Source organism: Cavia porcellus, unplaced genomic scaffold (genome assembly GCF_034190915.1).
Source record: "Cavia porcellus strain 051 isolate PalLab524CR breed Dunkin Hartley unplaced genomic scaffold, mCavPor4.1 scaffold_21, whole genome shotgun sequence".
NCBI lineage: Eukaryota > Metazoa > Chordata > Mammalia > Rodentia > Caviidae > Cavia > Cavia porcellus.
This window is the reverse complement of record NW_026947504.1, coordinates 59,661,530-59,689,305: the sequence shown is the minus strand read 5'-3', so window position 1 is coordinate 59,689,305 and position 27,776 is coordinate 59,661,530. Positions and strand designations below refer to the sequence as shown.

At 36.2% G+C, this 27,776-nt stretch overlaps 2 long non-coding RNA genes across 2 annotated transcripts in view; one reads left to right on the top strand and one right to left on the bottom strand.

Annotated features, from left to right (window-relative positions):
- LOC134471995 (uncharacterized) overlaps positions 1-27,776 on the bottom strand; it is a 59,897-nt gene that overhangs the window by 30,539 nt on the left and 1,582 nt on the right. The gene's annotated exons all lie outside the window — the stretch shown is intronic.
- LOC134471994 (uncharacterized) lies at positions 16,319-22,345 on the top strand. Its single transcript, XR_010041812.1, has 3 exons — positions 16,319-16,602; positions 20,366-20,429; positions 21,654-22,345. It is a non-coding gene; the product is annotated as an uncharacterized LOC134471994 (long non-coding RNA).

The window sequence follows — 27,776 nt, the reverse complement described above, 5'->3', positions numbered from 1 at the left end:
GAAAAAGACACTTCACTTATAAAGGAAAACCTATTAGAATCACAGCAGACTTCTCAGCACAAACAATAAAGTCAAGAAGAGCATGGAGTGAAGTATTCCAGATCCAAAAGGAAAATGATTTCCAACCTAGACTGATGTGCCCTGAAAAACTGTCCTTCAAAATTGATGGAGAAATAAGATACTTCCATGACAAAGAACAGCTGAAGAATTTCATGATCACCATGTCAACTCTGCAAAGAATATTGAAAGACAGTTTAGATACACTTAGGAAAAAACCAGTAAGCAAAGCAGACAATTAAACAGAACAGAAAGATAAAGAAGCAACAGCAGAAAGATAACATGTCAACAATAAACCAACATAGAACAGTTATAACCATTAATGTAAATGGTCTCGATGCACCAATTAAAAGAAACAGACTGGCAGAATGGATCAAGAAACAAAATCCAACCATATGCTGTCTACAAGAAACCCATCTAAACCAAAAGGATACTCACAGACTGAAAGTCAAAGGATGGAAAACAATACTTTATGAAATAGAAACCCCCAAAAAAGTAGGAGTAGCCATTCTGTTTGCAGACAATGTGAACTTTAAACCAATAATGATCAGAAGAGATAAAGAAGGTCATTACATACTGGTTAGGGTAAAATGTCAAGAGGAAGAGATAACAATCTTAAATACATATGCACCAAATTCCAGAGCACCCAGTTATATAAAACAAGTATTAACAAAAATGAAAAACCAAATTATCAGTAACACAATTATAACAGGGGACCTTAACACACCATTGAACCAAGGGACAGATCAACCAGACAGAAAATCAGCAAAGAAATAACAGAACTGAATCACACCTGTGAACAAATGGACTTGATAGACATATAGTGTTCCATTGAACAACATAAGAATACACATTCTTCTCAGCAGTATATGGGGCATTGTCTAAAATAGACCATATATTACCTCACAGAACATATTTAAATAAATGCAAAAGAGTTGAAATCATCCCTTGCATGTTATCAGATCATAGTGCTATGAAATTAGAAATTAACGATAAGAGATAATGCAAAAATCCCACAAACACATGGAAACTAAATAAGACCCTCCTGAGTAATCAGTGGGTCACAGGAGAAATTAAAGAAGAAATTAAACAATACCTACAAGAAAATGAAAATACAGATACAACTTACCGGAATCTGTGGGATGCAATGAAAGCCAGCCTCAGAGGAAAATTTATTGCACTGAGTTCCCACATCAGGAAAACAGAACAAATACAAATAAATAACCTGATGTTACACCTCAAACATCTAGAAAAAGAAGAGCAAGTCAAGCCCAAAGCCAAAAGAACACAGGAAATTATAAAAATCTGAGCAGAAATCAATGCAATACAGACTAAGAAAACAATACAAAGAATCAATGAATGAAAGAGTTGGCTCTTTGAAAGAATAACTAAAATTGATAAGACCTAGCCACCCTTATTTTAAAAAGGAAAGAAAAACCTCAAATTCATGCAATAAGGAATGAAAAAGGTGATATCACTACAGATTCTGTAGAAATACAGATCAACACCTATTTTGAAAATCTCTACTCTCAAAGGTTTGATAACACAGAAGAAATAGACAGATTCCTAGAAACATATGAAGTAACAAAGCTAGACCAAGATGATGCAAAACTGCTGAATAACCTAATTTCTATTAATGAAATTGAAAATGTAATTAATTCCTTACCTACAAAGAAGAGCCCAGGCCCAGATGGATTCACTGAGAAATTCTACAAGAAATACAAAGAAGACTTAATGCCAACACTCCTCAAACTCTTCAGTGAAACTGAAAGGGAAGCAATCCTTCCTAAATCATTCCTAGAAGCAAATATTACTCTAGTACCAAAACCTGAGAAAGATCCCATTAAAAAAGAGAACTACAGACCAATCTCCCTAATGAACACAGATGCAAAAATCCTCAATAAAATATTGGCAAATAGGATGCAGCAAATCATCAAGAAGATTATACACCGTGACCAAGTGGGATACATCCCCCAGGCATGCAGGAATGGTTCAATAAACATAAATCAATAAACACAATCCACCATATCAATAAATCCTAAAGTAAGAATTACATGAGCATTTCTATAGATGCAGAACAAGCTTTTCATAAGGTCCAACATTCGTTTATGATAAGAACTTTACAAAAAATTGGAATAGATGTCTTTACCTCAATATAATAAAGGCCATCTACGACAAACCAACCAACAGCAAGTATCATAATAAATGGCCAAAAATTAAAGGCCTTTACTTTAAAATCAGGCAGAAAACAAGTATGTCCCTTATCACTGCTCCTATTTAATATAGTACTGGAAATACTAGCCAGGGAAATTACACAAGAGAGAGAAATAAAAGGGGTAAAGATAGGAAAAGAAGAAGTTAAATTATCATTATTTGCAGATGACATGATACTCTACATAGAAGACCCCCAAAACTCCATTGAAAGACTCTTAGATATAATAAATAAATTCAGTAATGTAGCTGGATACAAAATCAATACTCAAAAATTAATAGCATTCCTATGCACTAACAACAAAATCACAGAGAGAGAGAAATAAGAGAAGCCACACCCTTTACACTAGCAACCAAAAAAAATGACATATTTAGGAATTACTCTCACAAAAGAAGTGAAAGACCTATACAAGGAAAATTATAATACACTGAAAAAAGAAATGGAAGACAATATCAGAAAATGGAAAGACATCCCTTGCTCATGGATAGGAAGAATAAATATTGTGAAAATGGCCATTCTCCCAAAACTGTTATACAGATTCAAAGCAATCCCAATCAAAATACCATCAACATACCTCATAGATCTAGAGAAATCACTCCTCAAATTCATCTGGAACCAGAAGAGACCTAGAATAGCAAAGACAGTTCTAAGCAACAAAGGCAAGGCAGGAGGCATCACAATCCCTGACTTGAAGTTATACTACAAAGCAACTGTAGTAAAATCAACATGGTACTGGAATCAAAACAGAGCCAAAGATCAATGGAATAGATTAGAAGATACAACCACAACTACAAACACACTCAACCACCTTATTTTTGATAAAGGGCCCAAACAGGTTCACTGGAAGAAGGACAGTCTCTTTAATAAATGGTGTTGGAAAAACTGGCTCTCCATTTGCCGAAAACTAAAACTAGACCCATGCTTATCACCATGCACTAAACTGAAATCTAAATGTTTCAAAGATCTGAGTATTAAAACAGAAACACTAAATCTGGGGGCTGGGGATTTAGCTCAGCGGCATAAGCGCCTGCCTTGAAGCAGGCAGTTGTGAGTTCGATCCCCGGTACCGATAAAAAGGAAAAAGACAAAAAAAAAAAAAAAAAAAAAAAAGAAACACTAAATCTTTGGAAGACTAATTGGGTAAAAACCTTGAAGGCATAGGGGTAGGAAAAGAATTCATGAACAGGACTCAAATCACACGTGAAATACTTCCTAGAATCAATAACTGGGATCACCTCTTATTAAAAAGTTTCTGCATGTCAAAAGAAATCTCCAGCATAGTGAAAAGAAAACCCACAAACTGGGAAAAAATCTTAGTGAACTGTCCCTCAGATAAAGGACTTCAGTCTAAAACATATAAAGAATTAAAAAAATCAGACCCCCAAATTCAATGATCCATTCCAAAAATGGGCATCTGAGATGAATACACACTTCTCAGCTGAAGAAATACAAATGGCAAATGAATACATGAAAAAATGTTCATCATCATTACTCATTAGAGAAATGCAAATTAAAACCACACTGAGATTTCATCTCACTTCTGAAAGAATGGCCAGGATCAAGAAAACTACCAACAACAGATTCTGCAGAGAGGCTGTGGGGAAAAAGGAACTCTCCTGCACTGTTGGTGGGAGTGTAGACCGGTGCAACCATTGTGGAGGTCAATCTGGAGATTACTCAAAAAGCTGAAATTGGAAGTCCCGTTTGATCCAGCTATTCCACTTCTGGGTATATTCCTAGAAGAACGGAACACATCATACCACAGTGATATATATGCACCCATGTCTATAGCAGCACAATTTGTAATCACCAGATCTTGGAAACAACCTAAGTGTCCATAAACTGAGGAATGGATAAAAAAGTTCTGGTATTTTTATACAATGGAGTGCTACTCAGTTATAAAGAAGGATCACACTGGGATATTTATAAATAAATGGGCGCAGCTTGAGACCATACTCATAAGCGAAGTAAATAAAACTCACATGTATAAATACCGAATAGTTTCCCTAGTGTAAGAAATGATATAAATACATAAAAGGATGTGGTAATCATGATTCCCCATTATATGGCTTTGAGGCCTTATAAAGTTTTCACTCATTAATTGGAATGGTTTCATTCTGGGCTGTTTGATTTTATTGTCTGTGATGATATGAACAGCTATTTTGAAGAAAACAAGACATCATAATAGCTAGTGCTGATTTAATATCATCTTGTTTTGAAGTCTCATCAAACTGTTGTTCTGTCTCCATTGGTTTTATCATGTTGTATCTTACTGGATTTTATTATATGTGATAGTATAAACAAAATTTTATAGGCAAAGAGATAATATAGAAACCATTGTTCATTTTCTGTTAGCTGGTTCTAAATACCCTGTAATACTTTCATCCTCTTGAAATGGTTTCACACTGTTTTTATATGTTTGATGCTACAGTATATGAAATTATAGTCAAATATTTCAAGAAAAGAGACCCTATGGTAACTACTATTAAGTCGGATTATCATGTGGTGAAACACTACGTTGCTTAAATTGTTATGTTGTTATGTCCTCTTTTATCTCAATCTCCCCCTTTTCCAAAAATTTATTTATTTATTTATTATTTTTTAAGTAAGGGATAAAATTAAAAATAACTAGCAGGATATGTTATAGTAATCCACTTTGATTTCCTATTAACTTGTTTTGAAGTCCTATATTGCTTTGACCATCTTGTTTTGACTGATTTTACTCTGTTCTGTTCCGTTTGACAGTATCAAGTTTAAGGGTATAGGCAACTACTTTGAAGGCAATAAGATTCACTATGATGCCCATTCTGGTTGACTATTATCTTCTTTTGAAGTCCTGTAATGTCTCCAATGTTTAGGTTTTATTGGTCTTGTTCTGTACTGTTTTGTTCAATTTTATTATACCTGATGATATAGGCAATTCTTTTTAAGATAGCAAGAAGCAGTATGATAACCATTGTTGATCACCTTGTATTCTGTTTTTACATTATGTACTGTGTCCATCCTTTTGATTTGACTGACTCTGTTTTGTTATATCAAATTTGGTTTTATTCTCTTCAAAAAAAAAAGTAATAAGAACTGTGGGAGTAATAAAACCCAAAATGTGTAATTGTTATTGTAAAAAAGAGAGGAAAAGAAAGTGCTCTAAAGGATACAGGTGCAAGTGTGTTTAGTTGTGTAAGACAGATGACCATATTACTAAGTTTTTGGTGGATCATTGAACATAACTGTTTGCAGTCTCACTGTTTGAATGTCCACTTTTTTGCTTTAATTTTGTAACTTGAACAACTATTTGTAAGATGACAATATGTAATCTATTAACCAGTGATTTCTTACTGTTTATTTTTTTTGAAATTCTGTATTACTTGTACCCTTTTACTGTTTGTTTTATTTTCTTTAAGTAAAATTTTTAAAAACCCTGAAAAAAGAAGGGTGGTATGGTTGTTCATTTAGTAAATATTTACTGTATGTCAGTGCTTGGTTTTTCTCCGTATATATATTATAATTACAGATCTCTTTTTTATTGTTAAGGATGATACAGCAGTAACTTTTATTAGTTCTTATGGTATGTCAATATCTAGTTTATTTTTGACTCTGTTATTGTTTCCAATTTTATTGTTATTGCTAGGCTGACATATTTGTTGCTATTAATTGGTTTTTACTGTGTGCCAATACCTTGTTTGTCTTTGTGTCATCAACAATTCTGTGGTTCATTTCCACAGAACTGGGGCCCCTCCCAAACAAAAGATGCAATGGAAACCTGAAATGGATAAACATTTCTCAGAATTACAACTGACTAGTAAATATGTGAAAAAGTATTCAGCATCTCTAGTCATTAGAGAAATGCAAATTAAAACACTGAGATTTTATCTTACTCCAGAAAAAATGGCTATGTTCAAAAAAATCAAATAACATCAAATGCTGGTGAGGCTACAGAGAAAAAAGAACCCTTCTACATTGTTGGTGGGAATGTAAGCTAATCTAACCAAGGAGACTGGAATGAAGATTCCTTGAAAAAGTAAAAGTAAACATTATATTCAACACACATAGTCTCCATTAAAATATCTTCCTAGAGGACTTAATGACATCATAAAACGATGATGCATAGGTGCTGAGTTTTATAGCACCTTGAAGCAGCCCATTTGTCCATTAACAGACACATGGATAATGTGGCATTCATACACTGTGAAGTACTATTATGATGTAACAAAGGATAGATTTTGAGTCATGTGTGAGAAAATGGATGTACCTTGAAACCATAATATTAAAGGAGATAAATTAGACACAGAAGTTTAAATATCACAGTTTTTCCTTCATAGTAGAAGTGGAAAATATAAATAAAATGCAAAATGAAAGACAGGTAGCAGGAAACTGGGAGATAGATCTTTTGCAAATAGGCAGGGACCAAGAAATTCGAGGTGGGGAGGTGAGAAGGCAGGACATGGGACAGGGACACAGAAAGAATTAAGATGTGTTGTGTACATGTCAAAACTCACACTGGTGAACATAATCATGTACTGCAAACATAGATTAATAAAAACTTTAGAGATTAAGAAGTCTTTCAATATGAATATTAAAATTTTTTAATTTTATTTTTTGTGTTTTTATTATAAAAATAAACATAGACACAGAATCCACTCAAATATATATTTTAATACATTATTTTAATGTATTACATTAATGTATTACATTGTGTTACATTATCCAGAAATGTAACACAAAGAAATTGAACTTTTCAGCCTCTGAAAAATCTTTTCTCTTGTGGTAACTTAATTAAAATACACTGCCCTCCCTAAAAGTAAACTTTTATCTTTAATTATGCATTTACTATAGTCTCTTTCTTGCATTTGTCTTATTACCCCAGAGTGTATCCCTAGACACTATAGCTGTACTCATTAAGAAAACGTTGGTGTGTCATGTGAGGCTCTCGTAATACACTGCAGTTCTCTCCCATACTTTCTCCTCTGTACACCTTACCCCTTGAAGATCCTTTGCTGTTTGACCTGTAGAATTCCCAAAGTCTGGATTTTATCAATCTTATAATTAAAACACAGCTTAAAAATTATCTCTTCTCTATTTTTCTAGAAAATTTTCCACTAGATCTAAAGCCTTACACACTGCATTTTCTAGAGGAATCTGTTACCAGTATATGTAAATTAAATACACAAGAGAGGTCTTCAGACAGAAGAAAAGCAATGCTGAGTGACAGCAGAAAGCTGTAGGAAAGAATGAGCCAAAAAGGAAAGATGTATATAGATATGTAAATCTAAAACATAATTAACTGAATAAATCAATACTAATAATATCTTTGGTCCTTTCCATTCATGTAGAATTAAAATACATGACAATGATAGCATTAAGTCGGAAGAAGAGAAATAAAATCAGAACGTTCAGGCATCTTTTCATTCTGTAGGAACAGATAAAAATACTACTTTATATTATCATATTTTAATAAATCCAGGATGAATATTTAGCCTCTAAAATAGGCTCTGAAAGAATGCCAAAAGATTATATAGGAGCCAACGCGTGAAAAGGGAGTAGTAAATCATACTTGATTAATACTCCCCCCAAAAAAGGGTTTTTCAAAAATAGAACAAAATAAAAAGAATTGGAAAAAAATTGCAAAAAGCCCACGTGTTTTAGCAGTTACATCAACTGTAAACAAGTTTTAAAGTTTATATTGCCAGAATGTGTTACAGCATAATATGATCCAATAATATAATGCTTACAAACAATATGGTACTTTAAAAGAATTCTCTCAAGTATAAAAGTGCAGAATCCTAACCAAAAGAAATACAGGACTCCAAACACTAACAAAAACCAAAGAAAGATGTGGTAGCCATACTAATATCAAGGTAAACTAAATCAAGAAGGAACCCTTCATAATGATAAATGGTTCATTCCACAGGATGATAAAGTGTTTTAAATGTGTAGTATTTCATCAGGTAGCCTTACAATATATTTTTATTTTTTTTCTCTTTAAAGAGAAAAAACAATACAAATGATAGAGAATTCCAAAACCAGATTATAGGAGATTAACAATGGATAATATATTGCATATTATTATCTTCAAAGTAGTTGCTCAAATTATAAGGTATAGGCATGGAAGATTCATCAAACAATATAAGCACAAACTGTTTTCAACAGAAGTTACTGTAATTAACTTAGTTTTTGTGTGTACACACACACACACACACACACACACACACACATTCTTTTTCCTTCCTTCTTTTTTCCTTTCCCACATCCCAGTTCTAAAATGATAGACTTAAGGGAAAACAGGGAAATCCACAATCGCAGTGGAAGCTTTAAACACATTTCTCACCGAAACTGGTAGAACAAGGCAAGCAAACAAACAAAAATGATGGTGAACAGAGTCAGACAAAGTCTCTGCCCATGTTGAATTTTTGCATTAAAATACATACATAGATAGTAAATAAGCACACAAATGAATATAAAGCTGCACATTAGCTATGTGCGCTAACGAAAGACAGTTTTCTGACAATGAACGTGACCTGGGCTGAAGACATTAAGAAACACTTTCTGAGAAAGTGAAATTTTGTGTTCTAAAGGAGGAATAACGGTTAATTAGGTGGGAGAGAGGAAGTGTGGGCCGAAGTGCATTGGGCATTAGGCGTCACGGCATCTGCAAAGATCTGGTGGGAAGGGCAGCAGATGAGTTTGAGGAATTAGAAGGAGGCCCCAAGGGACGGAAGCACAGCATCTGAAGGAAAATAGATCGAAGCCATGCTACAGAGATGGGGAAGGCCAGAATGTTCGGGAAGGTGTATGCTACATTACAGATCTTGTTCTTTGTCCAGAGAGCAATGGGAGACCAACAAAAAGTTATAAAGCTGGTTTATATTATTGTTGGGTTTATGTTTCGAAGAGATTATTCTGGTTGTACTATGAGGATGAGTTGTAGAAGGTCAGAATCAACAGAAGAGGTTAGACAACCCAGCAATTTTTACCAGTCTCTGGAGATACGAAGGATTGGGGTGATAATGGAGTTGAAGAAGAGTTGGATTTAAGAGCTACTTAAGGTACTAAGATATTCAGGATATAGTAAATCCACAGGACTTGCGAAGGATTTCACATGTGAATGAGGGACAGGCAGTCAGCAAGGAGTTCTTTTCAGTTTCTTGCTTGTGCAAATAGGTCTGAGAGTGATGCCATTCTCTCTGAGACAAGAAACAGAGTTTTGGAAGGAAAAGCAGAAATTCAGTGTTAGACATGTTGAGATCGAGTCTTTCTGTCTGACATTGTTCTATAGGACGTCACAATGCTCCTAACTGATTTTCTGTTCGTGGTATTTGGTTGGTTTTATTTGCTTCTATTACCTCTTCCAGTCTAACATTTCAAAAACTGCAATTGCAAGCCCTGACTCTGAATGTTTATCATGTCATCACATCAAAATATTGATGCGTGCCTAATCTGAGCCTTCTCAGGGCGTAATACAAACAAGAGAGAGGATGGAAAATTCGTTGCTATCCCCAGGAGGACTTGCAGGGTGCTGGACACTTACCCCAGAGTCCAAATGAGTCAGGGAACTTTCCTGGCTCTGTTATCAAAGCCATCTAACATGCAGATTGCTTTTCTGGAAGATGCTGTGCATGGATGAGTGGCCAAGTTCAGGAAAATTGGCTCTTAATACACAAACCATTTCAGAGAAGCACTAATGGGCTCTTCCTTCATTGAATATGAATCAGGTGTCGTATGAAAAGAGACACCAATCCATTTTTCCAAAGCAGTTTCCTGCTGGACTTTCAGGGTGGGAGATAACACTTCTCCCAGCTTTACAGTGGTTGAATTGATGTTGGCAAATAATTTTGAAATCTTTTCCATGAGAAAGAACACAGAGAAAATGATAGCCTTTGCAGTCTATTTACATCCACGAAAAAAAAAAAAAAAAGAAGAAGAAATGAAACTGTGACTATTTTTTTAGTTGAGGATATTGACCAATAATATCATAAGGATGTGCAAAGCCCCCTTTTTGAGTACACTTTCCTTTCTGTCTGCGCTCATCTGCCTTTTAATTGTTTCAGGGTTTAAATGAAAAGAAGAAACTGAATGTCTACCTATAAAGAGCTGATAAGAAATTTGTTGGTGGTATTTGATTTGAATGATGATTGTAAGATTAAATGCCCTTTTATGATGTTGTCTGTAAATCAGTTTGAATTTTAAGATTTTGCCCCAGATTGTTATTATTGAGTCTCCCCCAAAGTATCATCCATTGAACTGAAGAGCTCTGGTTCCTTACTTGGAAGAGATGCTGAGTTTTGTAACTAGGTAAAGAATATAGAAGAAGACAAATTGTTTGCGGCTGTTTTACAAGCCATTAACTGTAACTCATAAGGAAGTGATAGATATTTGGGACCTTGTTATTTATGTGATCTTCTGTATTTGTCTGATTTGTCTGATGATTGTCATGTTAGACATTTGTAAAATAAGAAACTACATATATTTGGTCTGAGGATGACTGGATCATGAACCATGACTTTGCTTAATACCAGTGCCGCTCACCATTGATATTGGGGTTGGGGGACTTAAGCCATGGTGTAGTCACAACACTTTGGAAGGTCAGTGCCTGGAGAATTGACCTACTTTAATCAAACTTCCGTCTCATTATCTGTAAAGAAACAAAGGAATTGAGGGGAGTGCTCCCCTAAAAGTCACATGATTTATATCTCAGAATTCATTTTCTTTGGAGTTTTCTTTAGAAAAAACAAGCAAGATGGTGAACAATCTGTACTGTAACAGACTGACATAGTGTATGGCAAAAAGAAAGTCTCAGATGCTAGCAATGGAGAAGACTGTCTCATATGAAGTCTTTCTCTGGGCTCTGGGCTCTGGGCTCTGGTCTCTGAGTGTGCTGAGGCCAATTTATTCTTAATTTGAGTTCCTGAACACTCTGTCATTAGGAGGAAGCTGTCAGGTTTTCAGCTGATTAAACCACAGGAAATAAGAGGAGGAGACCCCTCTTTGAGCACATTTTGAGTCTCTCCAAGAGGTCTGGATTTGCTGCTTGCTGTGGACCCCTCCTGTGCCCTGATAACTGAGCACTGAGCCACTGAGCTGATAAATAAGGATCTTAGACTTGTTCACAAGCTTTGTGATGGTTTCCTCTGCTTTAAGTGAACATTTGATTGTTTTGCAATGTAGCCTCAATGCATTGAGAAATTTGGCTCGAGTCTACCTGTTAATAATTCATCATGTTGTTTCTTGTTCTTGACTTTGATGGACAGATGGGTCCAGTGATGGATGGGTCCAGAGTTTGTGGTTAATAAAGCTCATCTCAACTCCAACCCCAACTCACTAACCAGTGATTTCTTCCCATTCCTCTGACACTAACAAATATGCCAAAGGCTTTGATTTTAAGCTGTAACTAAAGCAGTGATCTCAGTAAAATATTGGCAACGCCATTCTTACTGTAAAATACCTCTAAGTAAATTGCTGAAGGTTGTGACATATGACTTATATATTATTATTTTATAATGGAGAATTTTGTCTACTGATGGGCTGTCCTTGGTATTGGTGCTAATTTATTATTAATGACTTCTAAAAACTACAGTGCTACAGAAAACTTCATTCATCATTCCCACATTACATTTTCTTTGGTTAATGGACAGCTATGTTTCATTGTCATTTTCATGGACAGCAAAAGAACACAGATGAACAGTTTAACAAATATAGAACAGTGAAAGTGAAAGTCCAGGTACTGTTACTTATTAACTGAATGGTGGACTTCAGCCTTATGAGAAACAAGAATTTCCTGGGCACAGCCAGTAAGAAGATACCTCCTTCTCACAGTGCCCTCATTATCCTACACCACTCAGAAGCCAGGGTCAGAAAATCCTGCACTTGATTAGTACTTTCATGCCTGAAGCCTTAAAGAACCCGTATAGCAACATTTTGCTTTCTGGATGAGAAGAAAATTCATGATAAAATTTCAGTCTGTACGAGTGGCTTCTATTTACTTCAATCCATCTTCTCTGGACTAGAATGAGAAACTTCTTTTGATGTTGTCAAAGCGGTCTCTTCCTTTTATAAAAATCATTATCTCATAGACATTTTTTGTAGACTTCTTTTACAAGTAAAAACCATCTGCTTCCCTGTAATCTAGAATAATCTAAATCAAACCCACTTGCCAATACAAAGATTCCTTGATGTATAATGGAGCTATTTCTAATCGTAAACTGAAAGTATCCTAAATACAAAAGTTCCTTGACTTATAATGGAGTTACTTCTGAATGTAAATTGAAAGTGTCCTAAATATAATGTGTTTAATCCGTGGAATCTTTGAACAGTGTAATGTATCAACACGTCCACTTCCTATTGTTTACCCTCATGATCACGTGACTGACCAGGAGCCAAAGCTTTTGCTATCAAGCTTGTCAAGAAAGCACGATATGGTGTATTGCTATTCCAGGAAAAGATTAAAATTAAAAATGTAAAGCATAGCTTCTACTGTGCAGTAAGTCTCTAACTTAAGAACATTTGAGTTCAGAGCTTTCATGGCTACAAACAGACTTCACCTTACAAACCTTACACAGGTGCAAAAATATCATGGAAACAGCTCAAGCCTCTGCCAGACACTGTCAGTGTGCTGCTGTGTGTTACTGTTCAGAGCTGCAGGGTACAGTGGTGCAATGTTCAGTCAGAGTCCAGGATGTCTGGAAGCCAGAATAAAAGCAGGGGTGATGTGGAGGGGGTGAGAGTTTTTTATGCTTTACACTGTGTATTTGTGTCAAAGGTGTATGAGACTTATAACAAATCCAACTTAATGAACTTTCTCCCAGCATGGAACTCATTCATAAGTTTGGGACTTACTATATATGTTTTACTTTCTCAGCATTGCCAAGTTCAAAACTACTGTCAAACCTTGATAAGTCTAAAAGTAAGTCAACCTTCGCTGCTACAAATGGAAGCTCTTTCTGCCTGTATAAATCACAAGGCCCTATTCTGTATCTCTACCTTGTAATTTCCCTTTCTTGCTAGTCTGCTGTTCATTATTTGTGCCCTGAGAATGAACATACCTGAATACAAGCACAGTCCGCAGGCACAAGGACATCAGGGGTCTTGCTCTGTCCCCTTCTTTTCTATGTCTGTCCTTTAGTTAATGCTGTCACAGAAACTTCCGAGTTTGAATGATGTATTTTTAAAAGGATGAAGATTTCCATGACAGCAGCTCTCTGTAAACATGATGCAGTTGGCAGATGCAAAAGGTGAAAAAAAGGATGTATAACATGATCCATATACTGGTTATTGATTAGCTTACAGCTAATGAATTGCATGTTTGTTTTGATGTCTTCTGACTTCATTAATTTCCGATTGTGCAGACAATGCATGTGCAACAAACACTTTTTTTATCCAATTACAGTTGGGTTATGGCAATGCATTTTTTCCCTGGTCAGCAGGGTTCTTGATTTTGTGGTCACAGCAGGAACAAGGACATGAGGGCTCTTGTTCTTGTCTCCTCTTATTTTCCATGGCTGCCCTATGTTGTTTGACTTTTGGTTATTCAATACCAGGAAGCAGCCCGAGATGCATCAGATTTTCCATCCATTGATCATTTCTAATCCAAAAAAAGTACTCTGTGCTCTGAGGCATAGTCAAGGAAGATTTCTTTCCTTCGCTTAAAAACAACTGAGTGTTTATACTGGGAATCATTCTAGATGAATAAAGGACAAAAGAAAATGTCCTATCTATTAAGCAAAATGATAGCTGAGTTTTAAAACAAATTGCCATTTGTTCAGAGTCAATAAGTGGATATTGCAGTGTCTGTTCTATATACTACAGTAAGGAAGTAGTCCTTAGAAGTGTTTCTTGAAAGAAAAGCTCCAGAGATGCTTGAGAGAAAGGCTTCTGAAGCTTAATAAGCTTGGGGGGCATTTCATACAATGCCTCTTGTTTTAGGCTCACAATGCACGAAAGAATTGTACCATCTTGACAACACGACTATTAAAAAATTAAAGTACTGTTTTTATAGCCTAGTATTTTAAACACTCATTTGATTACATGTTCTCTTTTTTTGTAATAATCTAAATAAACATATGAAGGCAATCAGTGAGACAAATAATTTATGAATTACAGTTTGAGAGCACCAGCAATAGTTTTAATCAAAAAGAAAAGTACACTGGGGACCACAAATTCACAATGGCTAATTTTGCGTTTTTCCGTAAGGTATAAATGGAGGTTTGGGATTATCAGTACCACCCATTTGAGATTTGAGATTTCCCATTAACTCTTTAGGGCGGAGCCATCCTCTCCCACCCTCTATGACTAAAACTAAAACCACTAAGTTTAAAAAAAACTCTTTAGGGCAAGATCTTTCTTAGCACAGGATCATCTCTGCCTCCGGAGTCAGCCCAAGACTATTCTTGCCCAGTGAGTTATAGGCTTCTGAGCCTTCTGCCATCTTTAAATCTCTAGCCAGCCCTGCCTATCGCTGTATCCACCCAATACAGTAGCTGTCTTGGAGGGTTGCTATCTTGGCTCATCTGGAGACATCGACTTCCCAGTCACTCACCATGTATTACTAAGTTTGTCTCTGTTTCTTATTTTATCTTCTCACCATACTTTTGACACGGGCAATCAGGGTTCTTGGCCAGTCCCTGATACTAACCTGAGGTCTATTACTGATTTGTAGCGTATCATGAATCACTGCCACATCATGTTATACTCTTCTATGTAACAATAATTTTAAATAAAAAATTAATACATCAATAATTTTAATTAATAATTAATAATATATTTTTAAATAAAAATTAATACAAGTGAAAATTTATTAAGTTCTTATGCTGTGTCAGGCTCTGTACTAGTCTGTTTGTCCAAAAATAAGACCTACCTGGGAAACAAGTTCTAGCATGATATTAGAGGAGACACCCCCTGGAAATGAACCCTACTGCATATTTAAAAATAAAGGGAAAGCTTGACAATGTTGAACAAGAATAGGTAATTAGAAAAGAAGTACCAAATATGTTTGTAAAATAATCACTAAAGAACTTTAAAATATATAAACTGCAATGAATAGACACTTCTAACAGTAAACAAGACAGACACAACTTAGAGATGATTAATCCATTGAAAGCCGTAACTAAAGAAGCTATATAGAATACAGTCTGGAGGGGTTCAGGGACAGAAAATATGAAAAGGAGGTTAAAGACATCAGGATAAGGTGGGAATATTTGATAAGCAGTAATGAAAGTGTCCGGGAAAATAATCAAGATAATTGAGAAGAGGCAATATTTGGAGAGATAATAACTGAGAAATCTGACTCCTCTCTTCATGTCAAAGGAAGCCAGTGAGGCAGAAGTATGATAAACAACAAGAAAATCCAAATCTAAATGCATCACAGTGATGCAAAATACACACACACACACACACACACACACACACACACACACACAGAACAAATAGAGGGTTTTTCTAAACCAGCAAGAAAACACAGTCATCTATAAAGAAAAGACAATCAGAGTGGAGCTAACCTTTCATCAACAAGGACAGTTATAATTTATTTATGCTGAGAGAACACAAATGTTCATTTAGAATCTCATACTAAGAAAGCACTCTTCAAGAATGAGGTTGATGCAGATATATTTTTATCCTTCTGCTTAGCAACCTTTACTTTTTGCTTGTCTCAGAATGGCTGCGTCACCTCTGAGCATCGCTTCAGCATCCTTGGCAGTTAAAGGAAGACAAAGGACAGGAAACCATGCAATCAGGCCTGTTCCTCTTTTCCTGGAAGCCCAGTCTGCACTCCCCCTTATGTTAGCAGTCAGAAGTCCATCTCATGGCCTCATTTACCTGTGTGAGAGTCTGAAATATGTTACCGCCCTCACCCAAACTTGGTTTCTGTTTGTATAAAGAAACAGTAGTGTTGACAGATGTTACTAATTAATTATTTCTGTCACAATCAAGGATAAAGTATGACTGTGCCCCCAAAGGAACCATGGGCTAGTGTAAGAAACATCCTTATCAGGAATTAAATATAGAATTCCTATGTATTAAATGAATAAATTTTATTTTCATATGAGGTTGTTATGGTTTATATCTAGATGTCCCCCCAAAGTGTCTGTGCTCATAGGTGGGGCTTTGGGAGGTGATTGAGTCATGAGTGTGGTATTTATCACTTGATTAGGCCACTGGTGAGTTTATAGCCGGGTGTGATGTTGGAAGATGAGTCACAGCCTACAAGGGTATTTACCCCTCCTCCTCCTCCTCCTGTGATTCCTGGATCTCAGAGTCCTGGCTATGGGAGACACAGTACCGTATAGCAGACACTAATTCAAAGTGTATACAGCCTTTTGAAGAACCTTCCCCAGCCCTAAAAGGTAATACCACCTAGCTGGTGCTGTAACTGTATCTTCAAAAGGCCATTCCAATTTTCTGTCAATCCAGCTGCTTCTTACCTGCCGTGCTGTGAAATCTTTCTCCTCTGTTATGCTATTGTGCCATGCAACCCTGCTTTGAAGCAAGCTGACTATGGACTGAAGCCTCTACAAACTGTGAGCTAAATAAACCTTTCCTTCTTTAATCTGTGGGTGTCAAGTATTGTGCTTCAGTGATAAAGTAACTAGGACAAAAGTCTTTGCTGATAAATCATTCCATCCACAAACCAACAAACTGACTAGGAAACAGTTTTTTGGGTTTGTAGTTATATCAGGTAAGGGGGACAAAAAAAAAAACAAAGCAAAACAAAACTATACATAGGTCCCACTCTGCTCTATGACTTAATGAGATGTCAGATAAGAAGAAATACACTACTGCTAGAAATTATTACAAAACAGAGGAAAAGAAATGGTTGCATTGTTGGCCCAAACTCCTGTGTTGAATTCTTATCCCTCAGAACCTGGGTTGTAGCTTTATCTGGAGATAAAGTTTTTTTCTGGGGACATTTAGTTAAAAATTAATTCTCAACCTGGGGTCTCAACCTGACTGGCATTATCAGAAGGGAAATTTTGGCACAGACAGATGTAGAGGGGAGGAAGTTGGAAGAAATGAAGGAAGAAAGCTCTACAAACAAGAGAGGCTTGATTGGAAACCGTCCATTGCAGCTCTCAGAAGGAACCAATCCTGTGCAGATCTTTACTTGATTTCCAGCCTCAGGGCATGAGATAAGCACAGTCTGTGGTATGTTGTTTTGATGGTTCTGAAAAATAAATACAACAGAGTGGTAGATTCTTTTTGTGGTATGAAGAGTGAACATGTTCTAAAAATAGTCTTCACTGATGCTCCGGAGGATGAGATGAAGGATTAGTAGACATGCCTGAGGCACGGCTAGAGAGGCAGGGGCTGTAGGATTCCAGTCGAAAAGGATGTCATGAGCAGAGGTGCAGGAGGGGCATAAAGCTTGCATTCTTAGTTAGTTTCAGCTGCCTTAAAACTGTGCCACAGATAGATTTACAGATAGCAAAAAATTTCTTTCTCACAGTTCTAGATGCTGGAAAGTTCCAGATCAAGGCATTGACAAATTGATGACTGGTGGGCACACACTTCTTGGTTCCTCTGAGGTTGGTTCCTCATCCTCCATTGTGTTCTCATATAGAGCAGAAGGAAAGAAGAGCTGCCTTGATAAGGGTACAAATTCCACGGCCTCATCATCCCACCCCCAAAGTCATCACGCTAAGGTACCTCCTGACACCGTCGCCTTGAGGATCAGGTGTCAACAAACACACTTTAAGGGGACACAAGTATTCAGTCTATAGCATGTGACATGACCTTAGAAAGTACTTTCGCAGGTTTTAAAATACAGTGTTATTTATGACAAGATACTGGAGTGGCAGGATGCCGAGATTAAAGCTCTAGTAACACAAGAAAGGATATGTTTTAAAATAAATATGTTGTTAGGGGCAACTAGACCAGTATTTTTGGGTAGGTTGGAAAGACAGGCTTTAATAGGTAAAGGAATATAATTAGAGATCAAATCCAGGAGAGAGAAGGTTCGGAACCACTTAGGTAAATAGCAGGTTGCCCCCCGCCCCCAATTTAAAACCAAGGGTCTAGGTGAGACCAAAAATACACAGTGTATTCTGGGGAAGTGAAAGAGGAGGAATGGTCTTTAAAAAGACGGCAGAAGATATTTTTAATAGTGTATCAAGAATTAAAACCCATATAACTCGCATCACTCTGCTTAGATAGATTTTATTCTGTCCCAGTTTGCCTACTTGCATTAGATTTGAGGGCACAAACAGCTATCCCAAAAACACCAGGAGACAGCACAGTAATCAACTTTAATTTCCTATTAACTTAATTTGGAACCCTATTGAGACTTATACTGTTTTATCATGACTGATCTTAGTTAAATCTGCTTTGTTTGATTGCTGTTTTGGTATTGACAGATTTTATTCAAAACTTATATGATTGATAGTATCAAGTCAGAGTGTTTAGACAATTACACTGAAGATAACAAGACTACAATACCCATTCTGGCTTGATTACTACCTGTCTTTGAAGTTTTATAGTACATACAAAATTGTGTTTTTATTAATACTATTATGTGCTGATATATTCAATTATACTATGTCTGATGATATGGCCAATTCTATTAAAGATAACAAGAGACAACACAGTAACCATGGTAGAACACCTTGTACAGTGGTCTTATATATCTTTTCATTTCATGTGTTTATAGGAATATGTTTTATTTGTCTTGCTTTGTTTTGTTCCTCCCTCTAATATAGAAAGGATAGAAATACATGTTAAGACTCATGCATGCATAGAACCAATAAACAGTTTATGAGAACTGATCTTATGACACATGATGAAATGAACAAATACTCTGAAGAAAAAGACACACTACAGTACCCAGTGCTGATCCAGGAGTATTATAATGTGAAACCCAGCAATACTATTATTCTTTGCTCAGAGTGATTTTAGCCTGCTTGAGTTTGTTCAAGCTCAACATAAATGAAGATACAGATAACTGCATGTATAAGTGTGTAGGATTGATAACCATATTACTAAGTTTTTGTTGAACAGACCTGATTGCAGTCTCGCTGTTTGAAACTCTACTTTATATGCTCCACTTTTGTATCTTGAATAACTATTTGTAAGAGGACAATATGCAAATATCAACTAGTGATTTCTTACTGTTTATTCTTTCTTTGAAAGTATTATTATTTCTACCCATTTTCTATTTTGTTTAGTCTTCCTTTAAATAAAATTTTTTTTAAAAAGGGCAAAGGGAGGGAAAGGTAAACTACTGTCAGTTTCTGATTGTCTTATCTTGAACTCTTGCATTGTTTACACAATTTTATTATGTTTGGCTTTGTTCTGTCTTTTGTTATATTTTATGCTTTCATTTAGTAAGGGCAGCTGTTTTGAATACAATGGGAAATATTATGGTAATCATGGTTTCCTATTATATTGTTTTGAAGTCTTATAATGCTTTCATTCATTGATTTTATTTTATTTTATTGTTTGATTTTATTATGTGAGATGGTATGAACGCTATTTTGAAGAAAACAAGACATTATGGTAGCTATTGCTGATTTACTATCATCTTGTTCTGATGATAGTAATGCTTTTGTTCTTCTGTTTTGATTGGGTCTATCCTGTTGTGTTTTATTTGAGTTTATTATGTGTGATATACACAAATTTTTTGAGGAAAATGAGGTATTATAGCAGCCGTTGTTCATTTCCTGTTATTTGGTTTTGAAGTCCTGTAATGCTTTCATTCTTTTGAATTTTTTTTACTATATTGTTATATTTGATATTATTGCGTGTGAAGGTATGCTCAACTATTTCAAAGAAAAGAGACATTATGTTAAAAAAATAAATATGTCGTAAAAGTCTTTACAACTAATTTTACATAGGATTTGAGTCTCTTGCTGACTTCTTTGATGCCATTTAAATAAGACTTCTTAATCAGTGAAAACCACTGCTTAGATGAAATTTGCCCTCCCCTCTCTCTGGAGAGTACTCTTTGCATAGTTCCCAGAATAATGTGGGCTGTGTTATGCTGAACAAGTATTTGCTGATGAATACGTGGAGTTGTGTACTCAGTGTGCAATGAAGCTATATGACTCAGTACCCTTTCATGAAATCAAGATCATAGTCCTTCTAACATAAATGTGTTCTCTTGGTCTTTTTCAGATTCCAAAGATGTGAGTCTATTCAAAGATATGAAATTACTTGATGAAGATTATAGTGTCTGAGGGTAGGTTGACATATAACCGCTACAATTAAGTCTCTTCAAGTAACTGACAATTCTGTACTTTCCAAACTTTAAAGTTGTGTAAGTTGTATTCTGGGCATAAGTTTCACTACTCAGTTTAAGTTTCATTACTCAAATCAAGTACTTTCAGGAAACAGTATGGAGCAGTAGATATTGGTCTTATGTTTTGAAACCCAGAAAATAGTTGGTTTGTTTTAAAATAGAAACTTTTTCAAACTTTTCCAATTCACCCTTGCTCATTAAAATCTATCTAAGTCAATTTGATGACAATACTTCCTAACTGCAATAAATGGCTGTAACAATGCTTGCAACATGAAGCATAATTAACCTAGCATAACTTTCACTAGAATATCTGTCACATCTTGAATCAAGGTTATCAAAATGGCCATTATTTAGAAGAGACAAACGCTATGTATTGTTGATTTTGGTATGCCTGCATTCTAAAGCAATAATCTACATCCTATATAAAAATTTATTATCTTAAAACCAATTAAATAAAGTAATATACTGACATTCTTTGTTGCTACAACATGGGGGTGGAGGTATTATACATGAGGAAAGCCTAAGCAGCTCATCGACACAGGTCCCAGTTGTATATCTGCTATCCACTCATTGTGAGGTTTGAATAAATCCTTTATCACTGGAGTACGTGTTTCAATCTGCAAACCAAGTATAAGAATAAATGCCCGCCCATCTAAATGAAACACTGGGACCAAAGCAGCGATATTCCAATAGTCTTGCTTTCTAGCAAAATAAGCATTTTTGTTTGTAAACACTAGATGGATTTACAACTTCTGTTAGAAGAAAGATGCTCATAGTCTGTTTAGCAGAATTAATATCAACTTTGTTTACGCTGAGATTAAGTTTTCTGGATTTAATGTCTTTCTGAAAGAGAAGTAACACTCAAATAAACATGAACTCTTTACAAGAATAGTAATATTAATTGGATATCAAAATTGTTATCACTGGGCATCAAAACATCTTGGTGCTTTGGAGATTAAGTTTGAGGACTTCTACACACCAAATTCTCACACCAAATTACAATCAGTAGCATATTTAGAAATATAAAGACACTGACAGCTCAGGAGGTTTGTTTTTTAAATGTAAATTTAAGTGGATGTAGATTTCATTAATAGCTAAAGTTCTGTTCAGCATAAAATAACCAGGAAACACCTTGAGTTGTACATACCTGCCTTATTGTTTCAGGGCTATGCGATAGCTGGACCATCAGAACGTCACTAGGAGGGAGGGACACTCCCGTGAGCTGCAGCATGGCAAGAACTCCCTGAGTTTCCAGAGTCTTCATCCCCTGCATGAGGCGACCCTCCACATGTTTTCATTGTTCCCTCTTACCATAAAAATATTGTACAAGGGGTAGTCAAAATATGCAGTGAACGCTTAAATTTTAAAAAATTTATTACAGTAAAAGACAGTGCCATGAACCCCCTCAAAACACCTCCCCTTACTTTGAACACATTTATCCCATCACTCTTACAGCTTTCTGAAGCAGTTGTGGAAGTCCTCTTTCCTGTCTCTACAAGGTATGATCAAGAATAAAGTAAACATAGCTGCCCAGTACCAGTCAATGAAACGGCAGGCTCATAAAAACATTGTAGTGGGTCCTTATCCAGCTACTAACCAGACCTGGCACCGTATGACTGCTGGCACTTCCCCAGAGTCAAAAGGACTACAAAAGGTAAGTGTTTTGCATTGACTCAGGCATGGAAATAGCCAGAGCAGTGCAACTGAAGACATTCATAAAAGGGGACTTCAGCACTGCTTGGGAGAGTGGCGGGAATAACGAATCTAGTGTGTTCCGTGTGAGGGCTGTATTCTGAGGGGAAATAATGGCAATGCACTTTTTATCATAAATTTCAAACACCATAAACACCCATTGTATTTTTCATTCATACCACAATTATTAATTTATCACTATAATATGCACTTATGTAATTTGCATATACATGTTCAAATACAATATGGTTTAAATGATAAAATGTAACTAAATAAATTATACTTTAATAATAAATACATGTTTTCTTACTGGAAAATAGTACATTTTCTCTTATCATGAGCATTATTATTGAATATAGTGCTGTTTGAGTGAGTTTTGCTATATAACAAACAGCCCAAAATGTACTGAATTAAAATAACTGCTATGTATTTTTTCACAATTCTGAGAGTCAGCACCTTGGGGTGGGCTGGTCTCACTCGGGCTTGTTCCTGAGACTGCAGCGACCTGGCAACTCAGCTGTGGCTGGATGGTCCAGGGCAGGCTCAAGTACAAACAGCAGTCTGGATGTCTTGTGCCTTCTCCACTTGGCCCATGTAGCAGGCCGCCTGGGGCTCATAAGATGGTCTCAGGGCCAGGGCTCTAGCTCAGCAGCACAAGCAGCTGCCTGGCAAGGTCTTGGGTTCTATTCCTAGTACAAAAAAAATCCTTAACATGGTCTCAGCATTCCAGCAGCCAGAGAAGCAAAGCCAAATATGTGATCACTTAAAAATAAGTTAATAGGGGTTCGGGATTTAGCTCAGTGGCATAAGCGCCTGCCTTGCAAGCAGGCAGTCGTGAGTTCGATCCCCAGTACTGATAAAAAGGAAAAAGACAAAAAAAATAAAATAAAAAATAAGTTAATAGATTTTAATTTTTGGAGCACTTTTAGGTTTACAGACAAAGGTTGAACAGAAAGCAAACTTCCCACTCTATCTGCCCCCACCCTCTCCATACACACAGTGTTCCCTGTGTGAAGATCTCACATTAGTGCGGTATGTTTGTTACAGATGATGAACCAGTATCAGTACATTAACATTAACGGAAGCCCATCATGCACTCACCACTACATATTATCCAGCATAGTTCTACTGACCTAGAAGTACATTGGGTTCTATGTTTCATCACCTCCCCCCAACTCCTTACAAATCACTGATCTTTTGTTTTGCTGTAGTTTTGCTTTTTCTAGATGGTCATAAAGTTAGAATCATACAGTACATTTTAAGATTTTTTCCTCTTAGCAGTGCATACTTAAGAGACTTTCATATTCATGACCGATATTTTTATGGTTGAATAATATTCTATATTGTGTGATGCAGTTATTTTATTATCCATTGTTTGTGTATTCATTCACATATTGAAATAAAATTGCTACCTAAAAATCACACCTCTGAAGACTGTAGGTTTCACAAATCTCTGACACTTGGGCCAAATGAGAATATGTGTTAATCCATATATCAACGGTGAATTGAGTTCCTCATTTATTATTTAGGATCAATAAAGAGGAGTCTGTTGTACTCCCTGTCCCCATAGAATTCCTACACCCTACTTTGGAGATGATTGAACTAAACCTTGAACCACCAGCTTCAAGATCTCTGAGAAGGGACTGAGGTTGCCATCACCCAGTGGTTCCCACAACTATGTGGGATTATTTGACTTGGACTATAATTCTCCATAGCACCCTTGTCAAGCTTAAGTCCTGAGTTGTTGTTAAATTTATTTTAAAACCTATACCTTAGTTATTAATCTAAAATCTAATTAATTATAATAATATGTTGGCCACATAATAGATTAAGTAGATTTTATGAGCTAGCTTTCAAAATTAACCTATATCGAGATCTTCCTAATGTGACAAAAGTATAATCTGTATTTCTTTCACATTGCTTCTCTTGTACCTCCGTGATCAATGTACAGCCACCTGCTTAGCATCCTACACCCCCGTCTTGAATGGAAGGATGGGGCACAGATGAAGCAATCAGAAAATCAAACCTGTCTCTCAGTAGGTTGTATGAGGAACTGTGTGTATTAACCCCAGGCTGTTCTTTTCCAAATCATTCATCTGGTTTCCGCTGAAAATGATAGGAAACACACAAGATGCTGAGAATAACAACGATTCTTTACTGGAGGGTTCAATGAGTGGGTGTACTGCAGGATTTCTCAACCACAGAACTTTGGGCATCTTGACTAGAGAGCTCTTTGATGTGGAGGGCTGCCCTGTGTGTGCAGGATGATTAGGGGCAGTAACTCAGTTTCTACCACTCAAGAGCCCCTCGCATTACTGTTAGCATTTTTGATGCAATAAAAGAGCAAAAATATAAAAGTAAAAAATAGCCTTTATTCCAAGGATGTGGAAAGGAGTTCACAACCATAAGCGGCCTGGCTTCTGACCAGAACATGGAGTACAAGATATACATATAACCCCTGCCTAGGGCAAAACTCTTTCAATTATAATTACCAACTGTCCTGTAATCATTCATCTAAAAGAGGAAGGTTTTACTACTGTCTTTACACCATACAATGAGGCCTGGATATATAGGTTTCTCCATGTAGATTTGTCCTCTTTCTCTTCCAAGATCTCTATTGTTTCTTTCTGAAATACTTTTTTAAAAATCTCATTCAATCTTTATATCTTTGCTTTCCCTATTTTCCTGCCCATCATATTGAACCCCACAAAGATGATCATTTCTCAAATCCACTCAGAACTCACCAGTTTTATAGCCTGCACTGCACAAGAATATGAGAACTTTTCTCCTTTATATAATTTCTGATGGCTTTGCAGAGGAGATGCAGAACAGGCTGTACCCTGCTGTGAGTCACCCCGTGTTGTACAGAATTATAGCTTTCAGGCTGTGCTTTGCCCTGAGTGACTCCAAGAAACAACAGTTTGCTCCATTTTGAGTGCAAATGCTGAAGCAGAATGGCTTCTAAATTGTCCATATAAGTAAATAACTGCCAGATGTTGGGCACACCAAACTAATTGAAACAAAAAAATACAACTCTCAGCTACACAGTACAGTTCTAAGGCATACACTGATAAATTAATCTTGCTAATAAAAACTGTTGCCTGTAAACTTATCAGACTAAATCACGGATACATGGATGTTATGATGTTTCTAAATTATATCAGAAAAGAAAAAATGAGGCTCAGAGGCTTATTGAATCTACCATACCAACAAACAGTACACCTCTCACTCGGGTCATATAAGGAAGGGTACCCATGCTGGGGTGTAGTTGAGGCACCGCCCTAACCTGTCACCTCATCTGACTGTCTGTGAATGCATCAGGAGATCAACACGCCAAAAACTCTGGCTCTTTTTTTCCTGAGCTTCAGTTTAGCTCTGTGTCCCTGCTTGGCCTTCACACTGCTTGCTGTCCAGACTTGGGCTTTGAACCAACAATGTGCTCTCTGCAATCCACTTAACCTCCTCCCCGAAAGCGGCTTTGTTATCAAAGCTCTGTTTTGTTTTCAAAGTTTTGTTAACTCTGGCTTGTTTACTGTTTGTCCACGACCCTGTGTGATCTAGTCTGCGTGTTTGCTTCTGAGTTCAACTTCTGTCCCTTCACCATCTTGCCCTCTCTACTTGCACACAGAAAGTTCCTTGCAACTCGTGGCACAGCTGGTGTGATACTTACATGTATGACACTGGCCTTTTCTTCACTGAACTCCTCCTGTGCCTTCAGATGTTAATCTAAATGGCTGCTTCCTTCACCTCCCTCAGGTCCCTGCTCCAAAGTTGCCTTCTCAAAGAAGTCTGTTCTCATTCTAATTAACATCGCTACATCTTTTTTTTTCCCTGCCAGTTTTCCCAGACTGCCTACCTGATCTCTTATTTCTCTCCATGTTTATAAATAGCCTACATATATTATTTATTATGGTTTGATATAGCATGCGCCCTTCAATACTCATGCAAATGTGGTCTCCAGGGCAGCTGTGTAAAGATGAGACTTTGGGAGGTGACTGAATCATGAGGGTTCTGTCTTTATGAATGGGCTAGCACATGTATGGGTTCTTGCAAGAGTGGCATTGTTGTCTGGCATGTTTGCTATGTTTCTCCAAGTGATAACCTTCCTCCATCTTATGGTATAGCAAAAAGCTCTTCCCAGGATGCCAGAGTCACACTCTTGGAATTCCTACCCTTCAGAGCCGTGAGCTGCATAAACTTTTAGCCCTCATAAATTACCCTGTTGGTGTTATTCAATTATAGCAAGAAGAAAAAAAGAAGACATTATGTCTTTATTAGATTTTTCTTTTGTCTATTTTGTTCAACAGTCTTCGTGTCTAGAATGTTACCTACCATGTAGTAGGCATTCCAAAGATATTGTTCAATGAATGATTGAGAGAAGGCTAAATCCTGGCTCTTTGGAATTATGGATAAGAATGAAGAGGATCTCCCCCACAGATTAGTTCAACTTCTCATAGAAAGTTAACTTTCCACCTAGATAGCCCATTGAATGACACTAGTCATGTCTTAGACTAAAGTACAAACTTAGGCTCCCCCTTTTTTTTTACAGCAAAAGAAAAATGTATTAATTTTGACTAGTAATTTATAATATTATTAATTCTATGCAAAGGCTGAAATTTATCTAGTGATTACTTACATGAAAGTAATTTAAAATCTAACTACGAATTCAAGAAAATAGTTAAAACATTTATGGAAATAAGACATTTTCGAGTATGTTTTACTCCTTTGGAATTATTAATGTAGATCTCTACCTGAGGGAAAAAAGATAATTTATTTCTTTTGTACTGACATCTGGAGAGTTGCTGGTACAGAACTGGCATTCAATAGACACTGATTGAATGAGCATTTTATCTGGAAACAGATAAAAGTAGTGCCTGAATCTGAAATTAATAAAATGCTCCTCTTGAAAAATAGCCTTGAATTCGAAGCTATCTGGCAATAAACTTGAAGATTTAAAATGTTCGTAACTTCTATGCTAGTCATTATACTTTGGCATTTCATGGTGAAAATGTAGTAATAAAAACTTAGTGAAATTTGAAGTAGCAAAATATTTTATACAACCTAAAGAGACCAACGATAAAAAGTACTTCAGTAGTCAGTGGTAGGTACTAACACAGTACTGTGCAGATGTTTAATATATTTAGAAAATATTCTACAACATGAAAAAATTCTATAACATTAAGTTTAAAATCACTACTTGAAGTTATATATATAAGTGTAACCAGGCCCAAATATCTATGTATAGAAAAATTAGTGTTGTAGAAAAAATATAATTTTATGTTATCTATGGCTGAGTGTGGGTGCTATAATTACGTGATATTATTTTCTCTACATATAAAAGTATATATATACCAAGCTGCCATCATCTCTTTTCTGAACCACTGGAAAAGCCTTGCAATCAATCCCCACCTTCACCGTTTTTCATTATCTAAATATCAACTAGAATCATCTTAAACAAACTTGGTCCTTTTCCATAAGTTGACTTTGTATAACAAATACATTAAAACTTTCAACTCTTAATTGGTTGAGGTTTAATCTGATGTAATGGGCATAGATTCTTCATTTATCTGGTATACATGTAAAGGTATTTTTATT